The sequence below is a fragment of the Sapajus apella genome, unplaced genomic scaffold (genome assembly GCF_009761245.1).
Source record: "Sapajus apella isolate SASKATOON/1434 unplaced genomic scaffold, GSC_monkey_1.0 scaffold59, whole genome shotgun sequence".
Classification (NCBI taxonomy): Eukaryota; Metazoa; Chordata; class Mammalia; order Primates; family Cebidae; genus Sapajus; species Sapajus apella.
In genome coordinates, this window is record NW_022436999.1 from 1,729,640 (window position 1) to 1,750,423 (window position 20,784).

Below are 20,784 nucleotides of genomic sequence, written 5' to 3' on the forward strand. Positions count from 1 at the left end.
CTACAATCCAGGCCCATCTCTATCCCCAAAGGGCTTTACACAACTCCTCCATTTCCTCAACAGGAAGCACCCAATACACACACAGTTTGTTTTAAAACTTGAAGAGCGTGTACACAAAGGGAAAAGGTCACGGAAACCGATTTCATCAGGAGCATCTGCACTGTATCATCAAGACCCACCACAACGGCAGTGGCTCTACAACATACCCAAAATTGACCTACCTCACTGTAAACCTCCTGCTAGAACTGATGCTTTCCTCAATGGAGTAAGTTCCTCCACTGAGGAACAGCTCTCAATTGCACTGTTAAACGAAAATGATCCAGCCTAGGTTCAAAATGCTGTGATAAAATTATTTCCAAACTCTGCACTCTCTCTGTCCAAATACTATTAGTCTTCCATTGCTTCAAAGCATTTTTTTGGAGTCATTTTTGCCTTTTTCAAAGAAACACAATAACAACCATTAAAAGGGCAAAGGGATGCTGCCCTCATTCCACTTTAACTGACCGTACCTTCCCTTTTTCAACTGTGTCCTATGTACATAGCTCTGGCCATTCAATCCATAAAATAACCATAAATGTGCTATTTGGAAGACATTTTGAAAGTAGAATTTTTGTTTTAATGGAGAAGCTACGGATAATTTTTTTCTTCCTAATTTTCTCTATTTTCTAAATGTTCCCAATACTAAAACATCAAGATAACTGAACAATTCCATTTCCTCTACTCCTGATATAATTTGCAAGAAATTATGACAGTGACTTGTACTGCTTTTCAAATACAAGGAAAAATCCTACCGTTTGAAGGCATTATCTAATTCCCCACCACCATCACCACAAAAAGGAGGAAGGGGAAAGATACACCAAACTTTCCAACAACATTGTTCTCACCAATTAATACAAAAATAATTCATCACAAACACATGGAGAGTCTGGCTATTTCTATATGGGAGAGACTGCTTCTTGACGTGTTTAGCTTGCTGGAGAACAGTATGCAGGAACAGACAAGCATTTAACAAGCCTGTTTTGATTATAATATTTCAAGCCTAAAGTATATGCTACAGCATTCTTTAAAGAGTGGTACTTCTTGGTGTTCTGTCAGACATGTACTTAAAAATAATCACCTGGCTGCACATGACCAAACCTTGACTCACATGCACCAGGAACACTGTTTTTTATCAGATATCAACTATGAACAGGGATGTCAAGTGACACCTTTACAGCAGTGCTTTCCTTTCTGTTGCCTAAGATGCTATTATTTCTATTAGTCTGAGTGGCCAGCAAAGACATTCTACATTCAAAAGAAAATCAACAGAATTTCACACATGCACACACACCTACACACACAAAATTTTCTTAAGAAAACTCTTTCATTTTACATGATTTAGAACCTGAAATTTAAGGGTTCCCCCGCTCCAGGCTGGAATATATTAGCAATGCCTACTGGCAAAAATGCAAGTTAGAAAATCAGAATTAAGAATGCAACTATAAATAGCCAAATGAAGAGAGGAAAAACTGGAAGCTATTATGTGAAGCCCAAAGATTCCAATCAGGGGAGGGATTCTGATGGGTCCTATGTACTGACAGTAGAGACTGATCAGCACTGTGGTGCACAGCAGAGATGTCCTCACCTAAACGATCACAGGGTTGAACTGAGATTACTCCACAAACCCCTTACAACTAAATAATTATCATTCTATAATTTTGGCACAAGATTGAGACCTTTTTATATTGTGAGCTGCCTACAGGCTTTGTCTTCTTTATCACCCTAGCATGGTACCTAAACGTAAGAGATACTCAAACAGCTGCAGAATAGAATGAATTAAAAAAGAAGGTCAACTACATGCAAAGGACGGTATCTCCCAGTGGGCATTATCCACTGGTCCACTGAAGTACTCGGCACACTCCCAGGTGGCCAACAGCACAATCACCTTCAGTTTGGAGAATATTTGTAAGTGCATGACAATTCCATGAATGAGAACTAAATTTTCTTAGACGAAATTCACTTTCCAGCTAACTTCATAGTTGATCATAGTTTATACCGGGAGAAGTCTCAGCTCTGCCAACTGTTTACAGTTCATTTGTATTTTCATTATCTATATTACCTTCAACCCATAATTCTCTGGAGGAATCTTTATAAGCCAAGTGCCAATTTTGTGGCTGTTGCTTTAATTAAAACTCGTTAACATAATCTGTAAGTCTGACGAGTAAATGCAGCATGTCACAACAGGATGAAAGCAAACCAGGGAATGCAGGACCCTTTGCACTATGGAAGTTCCACATAATTCCAGGATAGCTACATTCCATAAAGGACATTTGTCATCTGACAGATGACCTGAGCAAGGTTCCCAGTTTCAATCAAATATTAAATTATTAGTAAATTTTAGCTTATTTCTTAGAACAGCTTAATGACAGCTCTAATATTTTCTTCCTGTCCTTCAGCAAATGCACGCATTTTAGGTAACACAGTTATAGACTCCTTCTGAGAACATTTCTGTTTGCAAGTTATTTTTCTCCCATCACTTTGACCATATCACCCAAATCCTTCCTCAGCATTCTAAAAATACCATTATATAAGACAGAAAGCCCAGAATGATCTTCCTGTTTCAACAGACTTGCATCTCATACAGTTTAACCTTTTATCTTTTATCCATGAGTAGTTTCACATATAGGATTTTTAAGGCAGATCCCCACTACTCCTCCTTTTTGTACCTAGCTTTATGGGAGAAAAAAACCAAAGAGCAGTGCCAGAAATGAAAAGACCAATAAATTTAGGATCAGAAAATCTGGGCTCAAATTCTCCCATTATCAGCTGCGTGACAAGGGGTGAGGGAACAAACCCTTCTGGGACTATTTCTAAACTCAGGAAAATTCTACTTTGTTCCATTATCTTGGTTATTATAAAGAGTAATAACAATTATAAATGATGAATGATTATGAAAATCAAAAGTAATTTTATCTCTAGACTTATAAATAATAATATATGTATATCTGATTAAATAAAGGTAATTTTGTTATATCTTATTGTGCTTACATATAAAGACTGAAAGCAATGCGTACTGTTTTCATTCATGTTCTCTTTTGTCATTCTATGAAGCACCAACCTCAACAGCAACCAAATTCAAAACGCCTCGCTTTAAAGTTTCATGTCACCCATTACAATAATACAACTATCATGTAATTAGAAAAATAGCACCAATTTAAAGTGGAAAATTAAGCCAGGTGCTGTGGATAGCTACAGTCTCAGCTACTCAGAAAGCTGAGATAGGACGACCGTTTGGGCCCAGGAGTGTGAGGCTTCAGTGAGCTATGAAGCTCCAGCCTGGGTGACTGAGTAAGACCCTGCTTCTTTGGAAAAAAAAAAAAAAAGTTTTCATAGAATTCTAGCAAGACAACCATTTTCAGGGCTCTTGGCATATCCTATAAGAGTATTCTTTACAAAGCTCATATAGCAAAAACTCACTTAACCAAGATACTAGGATGATACTTGGTTTGGAAACTGAGAAACACTATATATCTTAGACATTATTTGAACTGAACATGCTATATATTCATTTACCAATGTTCTAATGTAAGGACAAGGCCTTTTCTAAGAATAAACAGTCTATCAATTGACTGTTAGTCTAGTCATTCTTATACAAACCATCCAAGAAAGCATCATTACAACTTTCAATTTCCCTTTTTAATAGAGTAGAGCACAAACTCAAGGCTCTCAAGAAGCAATCTGAGAACCCTTATAGTAGTTTCATTATTCCCCTCAATCTTTCATAGTCATCATGACCACATGTAACATTATATTAGCAGTTTTCAGTTTGTGAGTTTTTTTGTTTTTTTCTTTTTGAGGCTTGCCTTTGGAAGCTTACCAAAGTATTTAACATATTTTAATAGAAAAATAATACTCATTTAATCAGATTATATAACATTTTAATTATACAATTAAAATAACAAGTCCTACTGACCAAAATAGGGTTTGCTACAAACAAAACTGACTCTTGATCAATATTCAAGTCAACCAGCTGATGCAGAAGGACATGAAAGTCTAGATGGTGGTTGCCTGGCCCTAAGCAGTTAGGATGATGGGCATCCATGCACTTCACAGGAGAAGGTGGTCCCTGAAGAATGCTCGCCTGTCTCACTGAGCATTATTTTAAAAGATATTTATTAACTCTTATGTGTTTGCAGATGTGACATAAACACAGGAGGCCCTGAACTGCTTCTACTTTCCTCTTCTACCCAACTTCCAAATGTTGGGCCTCAGGGCTTGGAGTCAGGTAGGCCTGGTCTCCAGCACTCCTATTTTTTCTATCTCAGTTCAATCATTAGCTGACCTCACCCCCAGTCCCAAAGCTTTAAATACCATCCAGAGACTGAAGAATTTCAAATTTTAAACTCCAGATAACATCTCTCCCAAGCATGTAAAACTTAACAGAACATGGATTATCTAGCTGCCAACCTGTTCTATCTGCCAGACCAATAACCTCTACCACCATCCACACAGCCACTCAGGCCAAAAGACTAAGTTGTCTTTGACTTTCCCATTTGTAACTCCATAGCCAATCTAATAGAAATTCCTGTCACCTCTCTGTGTTTCAGTGTTTTCCTGTCTTCTGTCCTTAAAATGTAAGCATCTAGAGGGAAAGGACCCTGTCTTGTTCAAGGATGTGTCTCCAGCCCCCAAAGCAGTCCCTGGCACACAGTAAATCCTTAATTCACACTATTTCCCCTCTGCCCTCTCCTGAGATGGAGTCTTGCTCTGTCACACAGGCCGGAATACAGTGTGACAATCTTGGCTCACTGCAACCTCCACCTCATGGGTTCAAGCAATTTTCCTGCCTCAGCCTCCCGAGTAGCTGGCATTACAGGCATGCGCCACCACACCCGGCTAATTTTTGTATTCTTAGTAGAGAAGGGGTTTCACCATGTTTGCAAGGCTGGTCTTTAACTCTTGACCTCGAGATCTGCCCACCTTGGCCTCCCAAAGTGCTAGGATTATAGGTGTGAGCCACCCCACCCGGCCCAATTCACACTATTAAGTGGAAAACACTCCTAAAAAACCTGAATCCTCTGGAAATTTTTCCATATATAATTAGAAGAGTAGGAGAAAATCTTCCAAACCCTATTTAACTACATAATACTCACAGCTTGGGAACATACTACTGCCCCAACACTCTCATTTTATACACATATGGACCCTAAGGTTTAGAAAGTTTACATAATTTACCCCAGGATCATAAGAACCCAGAGCTCCTAATGCAAACATCCAGTGACCTACAAGCAACTCCACCAGGTGAACACCCACTGAGTCCCCACTCCTTTTGTTATATACCAGACAACTCTTGCAAGTAGCTGGAAAACTGGACTGAATAAACATCAGCTTTGTGTATTTTTTCATTGGGGGTATGTAAGAAATCATTCTGCAGGTACCTTCTTGCAATGTCTCCAGTTATACAGTCACTTGAAAAGTGTGGGTGCTACTGAAGTGCCAGATAGCAATTCAAAGCGGACAGGAATTAAAACTCAGATTGTCCAGATTCAAAATCCCAAAGTCATTACAGCAAGCTATTACTGCTAACTTTGCTTCCTTCTTTTACAAACATATCCCTATTAGGATCTACTATACAGAGAGAAAGTAGCTGGGTGTCTGTGATTTGGTAACGGTCATCCAGTTTCACATTTATATTCAAAGGTTCTTTATAACCTAAGGCCCCATCCAAGGGCTCCCCAGTTGGTGTGAAGAAATGTTACCTTACAGATTTAATCATTTCTCTGTCTCAATCTGAACACCCAGGTATTTACAAAGCTCCTAGAATTTCTTCATTAAGCTTCCTTGACATAAGTAAGGGGTCTGCCAAGCACCACCAGTCCCAACCCCAACTCATGCTGCTGCCCCAGGCTCAGGACTGACCCAACTACAGAAGTCAGGTCTCCCTTCAGTTCTCACCCTACTCACATGACCACACCATCCTCCTGGCTATGACTGAGCAGGACTTATGAATTATCCAATGCTTCATCAAAGTTCTGCCTAATTTGTTTTTATTGGAAGCAACTAATAAGCCCTTAAAAAGCAATAAAATAGTTTTTCCACAGATGTCACTTTACTCCTCATAAACAATGCCCTATGAGGTTTACAGCAACACCACCTTCCTCATTTTTCACGTGAGACTATGGATGAAGAGGGGACCAATGGCACACTGTAGTAAAGTCGAGAACTGCACCAAAGTCCTCCAGAACAAAACCCTTGCCCACACTATCAGTGTGTGCATTAGATTTCTTTCCTACGATTAGCCGAGAGAGCATCATTCAGTCCACTCAATCGTTCATTCCAGCTCTATACTGCCTCGATTTTTTTTTTTTTTTTTTTTTATTTTTTGCACTGGGGGATGGGTTAAGAAACACAAAGCTTTTGTTTGTCCTGCTATGTGTTTTTGTTTTACCTCTATGTGTTTGTCTTGTCATCCCTAGGAGGGTCATAATTTGGGAAAAGGGGATGACAGGAAAAACACATAGGAGGTAAAACAAAAACAATAATGCAAGAAAAACAGTGTTGCCCTCTCACATCTGTACTGCACTTCAAGTATGTAGAGTTTTCATGTGGATTTAGAAACCCCTCACCCCATCCCCGAATAATAACTAAGCACTAAAGTGATGCTGGGGTTTGGTTTAGGTGGCTGGGGAAGGTATCCTGGAGGTGAGACTCCAGTGGACTCTTCAGATGGGTAAGGTCTCAGAGAGGTTGAGGTTAAGGAGAGACCATTCCAGAGGATTCAAAAATCAGCACACAACATAAATGGCTTGAAAATGGAAAAAGACTTTGAAAGTAAGGGAACTAGGCTGGAGTACTTGGTTTCTAGTGTGGTGTAATAAGAGCTACAGATGAAAACAAGGGAGATTGTTAACCAGGGCTTAGAACTCATCCAAAATGAATGACTATGCCTGCAAGAGAAAATGAACGTAACAGGCTCATTTTCATTATGTTTTTCCCAGATACAAAGCTGAGACTTTTCATGATGGGTTTTTATAGCTCCTGTCCTCCAAAATTAAAATTCACCATTTATACTTGTTCATTCTATTTTTACTGCAAAAGATTAATATCTTTTTACTTATACATTGCTGTAATACTTTGATTTGTATGTGACATGGTTTGCATATGTGCCCTTGCCCCAAACTCATGTTGAAATGTACGCTCCAGTGTTAGAGGTTGGGCCTGGTGGAGGTGTTTGGATCATGGAGGCAGATCCCTCATAAATGGCTTAAAACCATCCCTTTGGAGTGAGTGAGCTCTCATAACATCTGTTTTTTTTTTCCCCAAATGTGTGGCATCCACCCCTGCCAATCTCTCTTGCTCTCATTCTCACCATGTGAGACACCATCACCACCCCTTTGCCTTGTAAGCTTCCTGACTGTAAGCTTCCTGAGGTCTCCTCAAAAGCTGAGCAGAGGCCCGCACCATGCTTATACAGCATGCAGAACTGTAAGCCAATTAAACCTCTTTTCTTTATAAATTAACCAGTCTCAGGTATTTCTTTATAGCAACACAAAAATGAACTAACAGTATATATCTTCATTTGGATACTTACTTAAATATGGCTCTAGCTTTCAAAGTAGAGATAATCTCTTTTATTTCGTTTGTCTGTCTTAGAGGGTCTAGAACATGATTGTAAGCTTCCTGAGGTCACCTCAGAAGCTGAGCAGATGCCCACACCATGTTTGTACAGCATGCAGAACTGTCAGCCAATTAAACCTCTTTTCTTTATAAATTAACCAGTCTCAGGTATTTCTTTATAGCAACGCCAAGAAAGAAATAACAGTATATATCTTCATTTGGATGCTTGCTTAAATATGGCTCTAGCTTTCAAAGTAGAGATAATCCCTTTTATAGCATTTGTCTGCCTTAGAGGGTCTAGAACAATACTCAGGAAAGTTACTCTACAAATGTCATTGATGGATCAGGAAATAAAAGACCTAATTTTTAAAAAACTGTAACTGATTATAGGAGAAGCCCCTGTAACACACACACACACACACACACACACACACACACACACACACTCTCTCTCTCTCTCTCTCTCTCTCTCTCTCTCTCTCTACCTGTTTTTCCCCTTTATAGTCTCACTCATTTGTCGTTACTGCGTCCCAGGCATCGTTTTAAGCATTTTATGTATACTTTCCCAAGGCCACACTGCTACTAAATAATAGAAGCCAAAGCCTCTTACATTTTTTTAAGAGATGGGAGTCTAGTTATGTTTGCCATGTTGGTCTTGAACTCCTGGTCTCAAGTAATCCTCCCACTTCATCCTCCCAGAGTGCTAGGATAACAGACATAAGCCACCATGCCCGATAAAGACTTGAATGAATCCAGACAGTCTGATGCCAGAGGTAAGCACTAAACCTTTATGCATGATATTGTCTCTCAAAATGACACATTATACTTAAAAATCTAAGGGATAATTTTTGCTTCTTCTGTTTTTAAGCTGTGGCACCAATCAAATACTTTCTCAAAACTGAGCACAATGCAAACTACAGTTACTTTTTTTAATTCCAAAAAAATACTTCAAGATTTTAACAGGCTTCTACATAATGCATTTAGATTTAGCCTTTGCATGTTGTTTTTATTAGAAAGTGCATCTGCTCTTGGCATTAAATACAACAAAATTAGCTATTTTATAATTACACAATAAGAATGTGTCATCTGATCAAACAAATAATGAATGATAAATGCTGCTTCTTGGAGAAATTTCTTTTTAAACATATTAATATATAAATAGGGAAATATTACTTAAATAAATATATAAATAGGGAAATATTACTTAAATAACCTCATATCTATAAAAACAAGAGAATTCTTTACCTATAAAAATAGTCAACACTCACTTGGATAACAAAAAATCCAACAATGCATTTGTAAATATCCATACACATACAATGTTGGCTCATAGAATCCCAGCGACAATAATTAATGCTGACATAAATCTGGACACTGAAATGGCAATAAACAGAATTGCTGGTTTCACATGACAAAAGTGTTGTTCCAAGCAGGCAGGAAAATTTCTCTCTAGAAATGTTGAAAGCTGTGTCTATGAGTTATGAGATAAAAATAGTTTGTGTTATATCCCTAAAATCATTAAATACTACATATATTAATGACTGATTTATAGATCAAAAGCACGCACACAGCATGCCTTAACTTAAAATGGAGACAACTACTATGAAAGAGAAAATTGTTATCAAATAAACTGAAAGAACAAATAACTAATGTCATTATATTGGTTCCTGTGCACAATAAAAAATAGTTCATTTAAAGACAACTGGTCAATGTGCTTGAGACCATGAATATCCATTTTAGTCACAAATAGTGGCAAACCCTAAGCACAACAAATACTACTTAAGAAAATGTATTTAGTTCATAGTGCATACAAATCTCCACTTTAGGCATCATTTGGGGGTTAAAAAATATAATGCTGCTAAGAGGACACAATTAGAACACAGTGAATCTTATTACTGGTTCTTTTTTTCAGCATTAATGCCTGCTGTTTATCTACACAAATAAAGAGCAGCCTGGGAACTGTCCTAGTTTCTTTGAGAGTTATCAACTGAAGCTAATGTTTCCTTAGAGAACTCCACTTTGAAAGGGTACTATGAACCTGGCCAGTTTTCTTAGCTGTTTACACAGACACAACCACAATTTGCAGTGTGGGCAACACCAGCTCAGGTGCAATCTGTGTATCTTCAAATGAGTCTCCCAGTAGTCCTCACTGTGTTCATTTGCTCTGCCAAAAATAAACAACAGCCTTCCCCCTAGTAAATAGCAGGGAAGAATGGGTTTAATCATAAATTCTAATGGATGGCAGTCCAATCACAAAGTAAAGCTCTCTTTGGTGGTAGCATTAGCTTCTTTCTGCCCTGCTCAAAATATCCCTACAGTACATTGTCTTGGACAGGATCTCATTTAATATATGAAGCCCTGTGATGATTAATACTGAGTGTCAACTTGGCTGGATTAAAAGACGTGAAGTATTGATCTTGGGTGTGTCTATGAGGGTGTTGCCAAAAAAAGATTAACATTTGAGTCAGTGGGCTCAAGAATGCAGACCCACCTTTAATCTGGTGGGCACAATCTAATCAGCTGTCAGCAAATATAAGCAGGCAGAAAAACAAGAAAAGACCAGACTGGCCTAGCCTCCCAGCCTATATCTCTCTCCCATGCTGGATGCTTCCTGCCCTCGAACATCAGACTCCAAGTTCTTCAGTTTTGAGACTTGGACTGGCTCTCCTTGCTCCTCAAGCTTGCAGTCAGCCTACTGTGGGACTTGTGATCGTGTAAGTTAATACTTAATAAACTCCCCTTGAGCTACATATATAATTTATATGCCTAATTTGTTTTTATTGGAAACAACTAATAAGCACTTGAAAAGCGACAAAATAGTTTTTCCACAGATGTCACTTTAATCCTCATAAACAACACCCTGAGGTTTACAGCAACATCACTTTCCTCATTTTTCACATGAGAATATGGATGAAAAGGGGACCAATGACATGCTGTAGTAAAGTCCAGACCCGCACCTGTATCTCCTATTAGTTCTATCCCTTTAGAGAACCCTAACTAATAACAGATTGTGGTACCAAGAGTGGTTCTAGAGGAAGAGAATATTAAGGATAGAGTTTTTTCACTGGTTCTGGGGTTTCTGGAGTTGCCTGCTTAATGCTAAGGACATTACTTCTAATATTATGGAGAACACTGAGAGTCCTTGGCATGAACTGTTTAGAGAGTTAGGCAAAATAAATGCACTCCTGATTCACCACTCATAAGAGGAAAGGAGTTTAGTGACTCTCTACATAATACCTTTGACCACATGTTGGAGAACCAAGAAACATAATGAAGCTCGTTGGTTGCTCCTAAGTTCAGTGGACAAAGTGATGAAGGAAAATCATGAACTCAGGGATTCTGTCTCTCTGCTTCAGAAGCAGATACTGAACCTCAAATCTGCTGAGGTTGCCCAGAGTGAGAGTCTTATCTCATGTAGAAGAACTGAAATTGTGGAAAAGCAGACACAAGCTCTTCTTATGCAAGTAGCTGACCTGCAACAAAAGGTTCATGCACAGCCTCACCAGGTGTCTACTGTTAAAGTAAGGGCATTGACTGGAAAAGAAGGAGACCCTGAAACTTGCAATGGGGATGGTGGGAGGACCTTGATGAAGCTGGGGACACTGAGTTTGTAAACTCTGATGAACCTCTTTTGCCAGAAGCAACGGCTTCCCCATCCCTAGTAGTGGCAACATCCCCTCCCAGGCCCATGCTGCCTTCAGCCTTTCCACCTTTGTCTGAGAAGATAAACTCTGCACTTCCTGAGGCCACAGTGATGGCCTCCCCTGATGCAATTGCCAGGCAAAATAATATTGACTCTCCTCAAGAGCCACTCTGACACCCCTGTTTTCTTCTAGACCTATAACTAAAGTCCCAGTGGGCCCCTAGAGGTGAGGTTCTGAGTGTGACCCATGAGGAAGTCCACTACACTCAAAAAGAACTGTTTGAGTTGTCTAATTTATATAAACAGAAATCTGGAGAACAGGCATGGGAATGCATATTGAGGGTAAGGGATAAGTGGAAAAAAAACATAGAGTTGGATCAGGCTGAATTGATTGATTTGGGCCTACTAAGTAATGACTCTGCTTTTTTCTTTTTTTTGAGACAAAGTCTTGCTCTGTCACCCAGGCTGGAGTGCAATGGTGTAATCTCGGCTCAATGCAACTTCTGCCTCCCAAGTTCAAGCGATTCTCCTGCCTCTGCCTCCTCGGTAGTTGGGATTACAGAAGCCCACCACCATGTCTGACCAATTTTTATACTTTTAGTAAAGACAAGGTTTTACCATGTTGGTCAGGCTGTTCTTGAACTCCTGAACTCGTGATCTGCCCGCCCCCGCCACCCAAAGTGCTGGGATTACCAGTGTGAGCCACCATGTCCGGCTGGGACTCTGCTTTTAATGTTGCAGTTCTGGGAGTTAAAAGGGGTTCTAATAGTTTCTCTGCTTATCTTAAATATGGATTAAAAGATGGTCCACTGTGCACGAGCTGGAAAGGCCTGATCCCCCTTGGTTTAATGTAGAGGAAGGGATCCAAAGGCTAGGAAGGTTGGGATGGTGGATTGGATTAGTCACTTTAGACCTACTCATCCCAGCTGGGAGAGGGTTCAGAAGTTATACCCTTGAGCAATGCCTTGCAATGCCTTGTGAAACAGATTTCTCAGGGAATTCCTGCATTTTTGAAGAGCCCTATAATGGCTCTTATCTGTATGTCAGATCTCACAGATACTGTGGAAAGCACAGTCACTCAACTACAAAATTTAACTACAACGGGAATAATTGGATCCTGAGGTGGCAGGGGCCAAGTGGTAGCACTCAACCATCAAAGGCAAGGTGGGCATAGCTACCATAATAAGCAGCAGAGGCAAAGAGGCAATCAGAATAATCTGACTTGTGTAGAGCTCTGGCATTTGCTAATTAATCACAGTGTTCCTAGAAGTGAAATTGATAGGAAGCCTACTGCATTCCTACTTAATTTATATAAGTAGAAAACTTCTAGGTCAAATGGACAAAAGACTAATTTGAATTCTAAAAACAGAGAATCATGGCCATTAATCAGTTTCCAGACTTGAGCCACTTTACAGACCCAGAATCCCTTGAATGAGGGGAGGCTGGGTCCCCTGAAAGAAGAACCCCACTATATTGTCAACAATTAATGAAGTGAATCTTTCTCCCATCCTTCCCCAAGGAGACCTCTGGTGCTTTTTCAGGGTAACTGTGCACCAGGGAAAGGGAAATGATCAGGCATTTCAGGGACTACCAGACACTGGATCTGAACTGACGTTGATTCCAAGGGACACAAAATGTCACTGTGGTCCTCCAGTTAAAGTAAGGGCTTATGGAGGTCAGGTAATTAATGGACTTTTAGCTCAGATGCAACTTACAGTGGATCCAGTGGGTCCCCAGACTCATCCTGTGGTCATTTCCCCAATGCCAGAATTCATAATTGGCACAGCCATACTTAGCAGCTGGCAGAACCTCCACATTGGCCCTCTGACTAGTAGGGTGAGGGCTATCATGGGGAGAAAGGCCAAATGAAAGCCATTAGAGCTGCCTCTACCTAGAAAAATAGTAAATCAAAATAGCCTAGAGAGACTGCGGAGATTAGTGCCACCATAAAGGACCTGAAAGACCACGTCCCCATTCAACTCTCCCATTTGGCCTGTGCAGAAGACAGATGGATCTTAGAGAAAGACAGTGGATTGTCATAAGTTTATCCAAGTGATGACTCCAATTGCAGCTGCTGTACCAGATGTGGTTTTATTGCTTGAGCAAATTAACACATCTTCTGGTACCTCATATGCAGCCACTGACTTGGCAAATGCCTTTTCCTCCATTCCTGTCCATAAGGCCCACCAGAGGCAATTTGCCTTCAGCTGGCAAGGCCTGCAATATACATTTACTGTCCTACCTCAGAGGTGTATCGACTCTCCAGCTTTGTGTCATAATTTATTAGGAGAGATCTGATTGCTTTTCACTTCCACAAGATATCACACTGATCCATTACATTGATGACATTATGCTGACTGGATTCAGTGAGCAAGAAGTAGCAAACACACTGGAGTTATTGGTGAGATATTTGCATACCAGAGGATGGGAAAGAAATCCAACTAAAATTCAGTGACCTTCTACTTCAGTAAAATTTCTAGGGTTCTAGTTGTGTGAGGTCTGTCAAGATACTCCTTCTAAGGGGAAGGATAAGTTGCTGCATTTGGCCCCTGCTACACCAAGGAGGCACAAAGCCTAATGCATCTATTTGGATTTGGGAAGCAACACATTCTTCATTTGTGTGTGTTACTCTGGCCCATTTATCAAGTAACCCAAAAGGCTGCCAGTTTTGAGTGGGGTCCAGAACAGGAGAAGGCTCTGCAACAGGTCCAGGCTGCTGTGCAAGATGATCTACCACTTGGACCATATGACCCAGCAGATCCAATGATGCCTGAGTTGTCAGTGACAGATAGGGATGCTATCTGGAGCCTTTAGTGGGCCTCCACAGGCGAATCACAGCAGAGGCCTCTAGGATTTTGAGCAAGGCCCTGCCATTTTCTACAGATAACTACTTCCCTTTTGAGAGAACTCTTGGCCAGTTACTGGGCTTTGGTGAACACCGAACATTTGACTATGGGTCAAGTCACCATGCAACCTGAACTGCCTATCATGAACTGGGTGCTTTCTGACCCATCTAGCTATAAAGTGGCTCATGCACTGCAGCAGTCCATCCTCAAATGGAAGTGGTATATACTTGATTGGGCTCAAGCAAGTCCTGAAGGCACAAGTAAGTTACATGAGGAAGTGGCTCAAATGCCCATGTCTCCAGTCCTGCCAGCCTGCCTTCTCTCCCCCAGCACCAATGGCCTTATGGGGAGTTCCCTATGATCGACTGACAGAGAAGAGAAGACTAGGTAGGACCAGGTTCAGATGGTTCTGCACGATACGCAGGCACCATCTAAAGTGGACAACTGCAGCACCACAACCCCTTTCTAGGATATCTCTGAAGGATGGTGGTGAAAGCAAATCTTCCCAGTGGGCAGGACTTCAAGCAGTGTACCTGCCTGTGCACTTAGCATGGAAGGAAAAATGGCCAAATGTGCAATTATATACTGATTCATGGGCTGTAGCCAGTGATTTAGCTGGATGGTCAGTGACTTGGAAGAAGCAGATTGGAAAATTGGTGACAAAGAAATTTGGGAAAGAGGTATGTGGATGGACCTCGCTGAGTGGTCAAACACTGTGAAGATATTTTTATCCCATGTGAGTGCCCACCAATGGGTAACCTCAGCGAGGAGGATTTTAATAATCAAGTGGATAGGATGACCCGTTCCGTGGACATCACTCAGCCTCTTTCCCCAGCCACTCCTATCATTGCCCAGAGCCCATGAAAAAAATGACCATGGTGGCAGGAAAGGAGGTTACATGTGGGCTTCCACTCACCAAGGCTGCTCTGGCTATAGCCACTGCTGAGGGCCCAATTTGCCAGCAGCAGAGACCAATACTGAGTCCTTGATATGGCACCATTCCTCGGGGTGATCAGCCAGCTACCTGGTGGCAGGTTGATTATACTGGACCTCTCCCATCACGGAAAGGGTGGAGGTTCGTCCTCACTGGAACAGACACACTCAGGATATGGATTTGCCTATCCTGCATGCAATGCTTCTGCCAAGACTGCAATCCATGGACTCACAGAATGCCTTATCCACCAACATGGTATTCCACACAGCACTGACTCTGACCAAGACACTCACTTTACGACTAAATAAGTGTGGCAGTGTGCTCGTGCTCATGGCATTCACTATTCTTACCATGTTCCCAATCATCCTGAAGCAGCTGGATTGATAGAACAGTGGAATGGCCTTTTGAAGTCACAATTACAATGCCAACTAGGTGACAATATTTGCAGGGCTGGGGCAAAGTTCTCCAGAAGGCCGTGTATGCTCTGAATCAGCATCCAATATATAGTACTGTTTCTCCCACAGTCAGGATTCACAAGTCCAGGAATCAAGGGGTGGAAGTGGAAGTGGTGCCACTCACCATCACCCCTAGTGATTCACTAGCAACAATTTTGCTTCCTGTTCCCACAACATTACGTTCTGCTGGCCTAGGCATCTTAATTCCAGAGGGATGAACACTGACACCAGGAGACACAACAACGATTCCATTAAAATGGAAGTTAAGATTGCCACCTGGACACTTTGGGCTCCTCCTACTTTTAAGTCAACACTAAGAAGGGAGTTACAGTGTTGGCTGGGGTAATTGACCTGGACTATCAAGATGAAATCAGTCTACTACTCCACAACGGAGGTAAGGAAGAGTATGCAGGGAATACAGGAGATCCGTTAGACAGCATCTCTCAGTATTACTATGCCCTGTGATTAAGATCGGTAGAAAACTACAACGCCCAATACAGGCAGGGCTACAAATGGTCCAGACCCCTCAGGAATGAAAGTTTGGGTCACACCACCAGGAAAGAAAACCACGACCTGCTGGTGTGCCTGCTGAAAGCAAAGGGAATACAGAATGGGTAGTAGAAGAAGAAAGTCATCAATACCAGCTATGACCACGTGAACAGCTACATAAATGAGGATTGTAATAGTCAGGAAATTTTCCTCCTTCTTTTGTTAAAAACATGTCAATGCATGTATACACTTGTACTAAGAAAATATCTTCATTTTATTTCCTTTTCCTTTATCATGTGGCATAAGATTTATTGACTTCACATCAGCATTTAAGTATTGTTAACTTTATGTAACAGTATTTGGGTTCGGGATTGGTACATTTCCAGTTGTACGAAAGACAGCTGTATTATGTTAGGCATAATTATCAATTTATTATTGTCTTTACTTGAAGATTATGTATGACCTCAGGAGATGTGTACAGGTTCAAGTTGACAAGGGGTGGACTTGTGATGGCTAATACTGAGTGTCAACTTGATTGGATTAAAGGATATGAAGTATTGATCCTGGGTTGTGCCTATGAGGGTGTTGCCAAAAAGATTAACATTTGGGTCAGTGGGCTGGGGAACGCAGACCCACCCTTAATCTGGTGGGCACCATCTAATCAGCTGTCAGTGAATATAAGTAGGCAGAAAAACAGAAAAGGCCAGACTGGCCTAGCTTCCCAGCCTATATCTCTCTCCTGTGTTGGATGCTTCCTGCCCTCGAACATCAGATTCCAAGTTCTTCAGTTTTGAGACTTGGACTGGCTCTCCTTGCTCCTCAAGCTTACAGACATCCTATTGTGGGACCTTGTGATCCTGTAAGTTAATACTTAATAAACTCCCTTTTTTTTTTTTTGTGTGTGTGTGTGTGTGTGTGTACATATATCTCCTATTACATATATCTCCTGTATATATATATATATATATCTCCTATTAGTTCTGTCCCTCTAGAGAACCCTAACACAAGCCCCATTCACTTCCCCCAAAGTATCGCAAAATTGACTAGATTACCAGTATATGGTAGTGTTACCTATTTCAACTCACATACTTGGAAGGACTTAAAAGAAGCCAACATTCAGAAAATTTACTGGCGATCTATAGTATGTTCCCCTACATATCACCCACAAGTGTGTGACTATGAAAACCTCTCATACTCTTTCCCCTTTAAAATGGGAATCTTGTGAGACATATTATGCTTACAGCATTGCTAGCATATACCAAACACCTTCCTAAAATGTGTACCAGCAAAACAACATCTATTGCTAAGAATTCTGTTTTTTATTTTTATTTTTTAGGACAGAATCTCACTCTGTTGCCCAGGCTGGAGGGCATTGATGCTATCTCAGCTCATTACAACTTCTGCCTCCTGGGTTCAAGCGATTCTCCTGCCTCAGCCTCCCGAGCAGCTGAGATTACAGGCACGCACCACCATGTCCAGTTAATTTTTGTATTTTTAGTACAGACAAGATTTTAGTATGTTGGCCGGGTTGGTCTTGAACTCCTGATCTCAAATAATCCCCCTCCTGGGCCTCCCAAAGTGCTGGGATTACAGCCACGAGGCACCTGGCCAAACAGAAAATTCCCTTTAGCATTAGACACTATTAGTGATAATGCTGATGACTACAATGTGAAGGGAGAAATCTCAAAGGCTAGGGATAAGGGGTGACTCTGGCAGAAGTAAAAGCTGATAGCATATGTAGAGCCCCATAATATATCTAGTAAAAACAATGAATTAGGCCAGGTTAAATAGTTGAATCAATTCATTTTACTTCCACTTCTTCTTACATAATATCTCTACCTGATAAAATATATGCACACCAAAGTTGCAGTCTTCTTCTACACTTAATACCACTGGTTTCATAATGGGGATGAACCCTGTTACTAAAGAACATTTATTTATTAATAACAACATTTTTGTTACTCTTACGGAAGTAAGTCTCAAAAAAGGTTTTGACCAAAATGTTATACAGAAATATGACTTAACATATAATCTTCACCCCAATCATTGCTCAAAAGGTTCTAAACTTCTAAATCAAATGTACTATTACATATAATGTCTAGAGTACCAAAATCTCAGAGTACTAAAATCCTCATTTATAAAATTGAAGTAATATGTCTCTTAAGGAGCTGAATGCCAATAATAAAGTATGCAAAAAAAATTAATTCAAGTTGGATCAGACACTTAAAGCCAAAACCAAGCTTCTTAAAGCTCGCAAAAGAAAACACAGAAAAATGTTTTCAGGACTAAGGAGTAAGTAACAACTTCCTAAGACACAGAAAGTACTAACCAGAAAAGAAAAAAAAGATAATCAATTAGATCTCATCATATTAATATTTTGTATCTTCAAATGATATTGTTTTAAAAAAAGACTCAATAAGCAAGCCACAAACTGGGAGAAAAAAGTTGCAAAATATAAATCTAAAAAAAGAACTGGAATCTAGGATATATAAGGAACTCCTACAATTCAATAATGAAATGTTCACTGCAGGCCAGGGGCAGTGGCTCATGCCTGTAATTCCAGCACTTTGGGAGGCCAAGGCAGGCAGATCACCTGAGGTCAGGAATACGAGACCAGCCTGAGCCAACATGGTGAAACCCCGTCTCTACTAAAAATACAAAAAATTAATTGGGCATGGTGGCACACACCTGTTATCCCAACTACTTAAGAGACTGAGGCAGGAGAATCACTTGAACCTGGGAGGCGGAGGTGCAGTGAGCTGAGACTACACTATTGTACTCCAGCCTGGGTGACAAAAGCGAAATTCCATTAAAAAAAAAAAAAAAAAAGTGTTCACTACAGCTTGTTTACCATAGCCTGAATGGAGGGAATAGGTCAACAGAAAAGGAGATGCTGGCAATTTCTCTTTTATGAAGAATGGAAGAATGGACGATTGGTAGCTAGAGGAGGAGAGGAGAAGACTATGTGAAGGAGAAGGCAGGAAATAAAAGTCACATGGATGCTAGGACAGTTTCAACTATTAAAAAATATATTCTACACTGTGTAGGTAAGCCTCCATTTAAAAGATATTTACTGTAATCCCAGCACTTTGGGAGGCTGAGGCAGTAGGATTGCTTGAGGCCAGGAGTTTGAGACCAGCCTGAGTAACGTGGCAAGACCCTGTCCTTGATTTTAAAAATAAATAAATTTGGATTTCAGATGGCAGTATTGATGTCCTATTAAGTTGCTTTCAAAAAACTTCTGCACAAACTTAATGCTGGAAACAATAATTTTATTTAGATTTATTCAATTCTCCAGATCAAGAAACTAAAGGTTGTTTGGAAGATGTTTTTATTTTAAAAACTGCATTCATCTGCCAGGAAAAAAGAGTGAGTAAAGACCGAAAGATTGAAAACTTAAAAATGTAAAAGATTTTTAGAACTGGATTAATATATCACATTTTTTACATTCTCTGTTTTGTCTAAAAATAAACTAATTCTTCTATAATAGGCCAACGCTATAAGGATGCACACAAAGTAATATAAAATAGCACAGAGTTGCCAATAATGATTAATGTTTTTTGGCCGTAATTCCTGGGCTGTGATATTATATAACTATACAGTTGGTTCTGTCTAGACATGCTATTCGGTTGGATTCATAAAACATACCACACAACCACACAAGTGCTGGCAGACCAATGTATAATAAACAGTTATCCACTGCAGTATTTTAGTACATAAAATTGATAGGGTTGGGCCGGGCGCGGTGGCTCACGCCTGTAATCCCAGCACTTTGGGAGGCCGAGGCGGGTGGATCACGAGGTCAAGATATCGAGACCATCCTGGTCAACACGGTGAAACCCCGTCTCTACTAAAAATACAAAAAATTAGCTGGGCATGGTGGCACGTGCCTGTAATCCCAGCTACTCAGGAGGCTGAGACAGGAGAACTGCCTGAACCCAGGAGGCGGAGGTTGTGGTGAGCCAAGATCGCGCCATTGCACTCCAGCCTGGGTAACAAGAGCGAAACTCCGTCTCGGAAAAAAAAAAAAATTGATAGGGTTGAATTTTTAATATATAGATGTTGAATACTTTTAACAATAAGAATTTCTTACATTTATTGCAAGCTTTTCAAACATAAATGTAAGCATATGATGAATGACGGATCAGTTAAAGTGTGCCTGTTCTCTCTCATCTGATATGCTCGTCTCTTTGTTTTGTGACCGTGGCTGCTTTTGTGCTAGCCATTACTATGCTCTTGCAGTTAAACCATACAATAACTTGAGATGCTGTTTTACATAAATTAGTAAAAGAAATATCTCAGTAGGTTTCTGTCTCAGAAGATTGTTAGAATCTGTTTAGACCAAATTACCAATTAGAAAATACCACATGTGCAACAAAATAATTTATGTTTTTCCCTTTAGCTGTAAACAAAAACAAACAAAATCACACACAATTTCTGAGTACCATCAACACAATGGTAAATGAAAGAGTTTTGAACAGACTAGTTAAGATGTCAAAACAACCAACAGTAACCACCAAAAGTGTATTATGTAAGTAATATTTAAGTAAGAATGCATCCTACTGCCATAATATGTGAAGGGAGAGACATCATAAACACTTGGAAAAAACAAGAACAAACAATTTAACGTAATAACTGAAGGCAAACAGATGTGGGTTCAAACCAAAGCTCAGGTCCTTACAAACTATGTGACCTTGTAGAAACCAATTTATCCTTATTAGTAACATGAGAATTTCACAGGATGATTTTAAAGATTAAATAATACATGCCAAAGTCTTTAGCAAAGTCTCACATATGAATTAAATTTAATAATAATGGCAA

General features: G+C 40.2%; 1 protein-coding gene across 13 annotated transcripts in view; it reads right to left on the reverse strand.

Moving 5' to 3' along the window:
- Window positions 1–20,784, reverse strand: part of SIPA1L1 (signal induced proliferation associated 1 like 1) — a 398,250-nt gene that overhangs the window by 266,583 nt on the left and 110,883 nt on the right. The window lies entirely within an intron of this gene.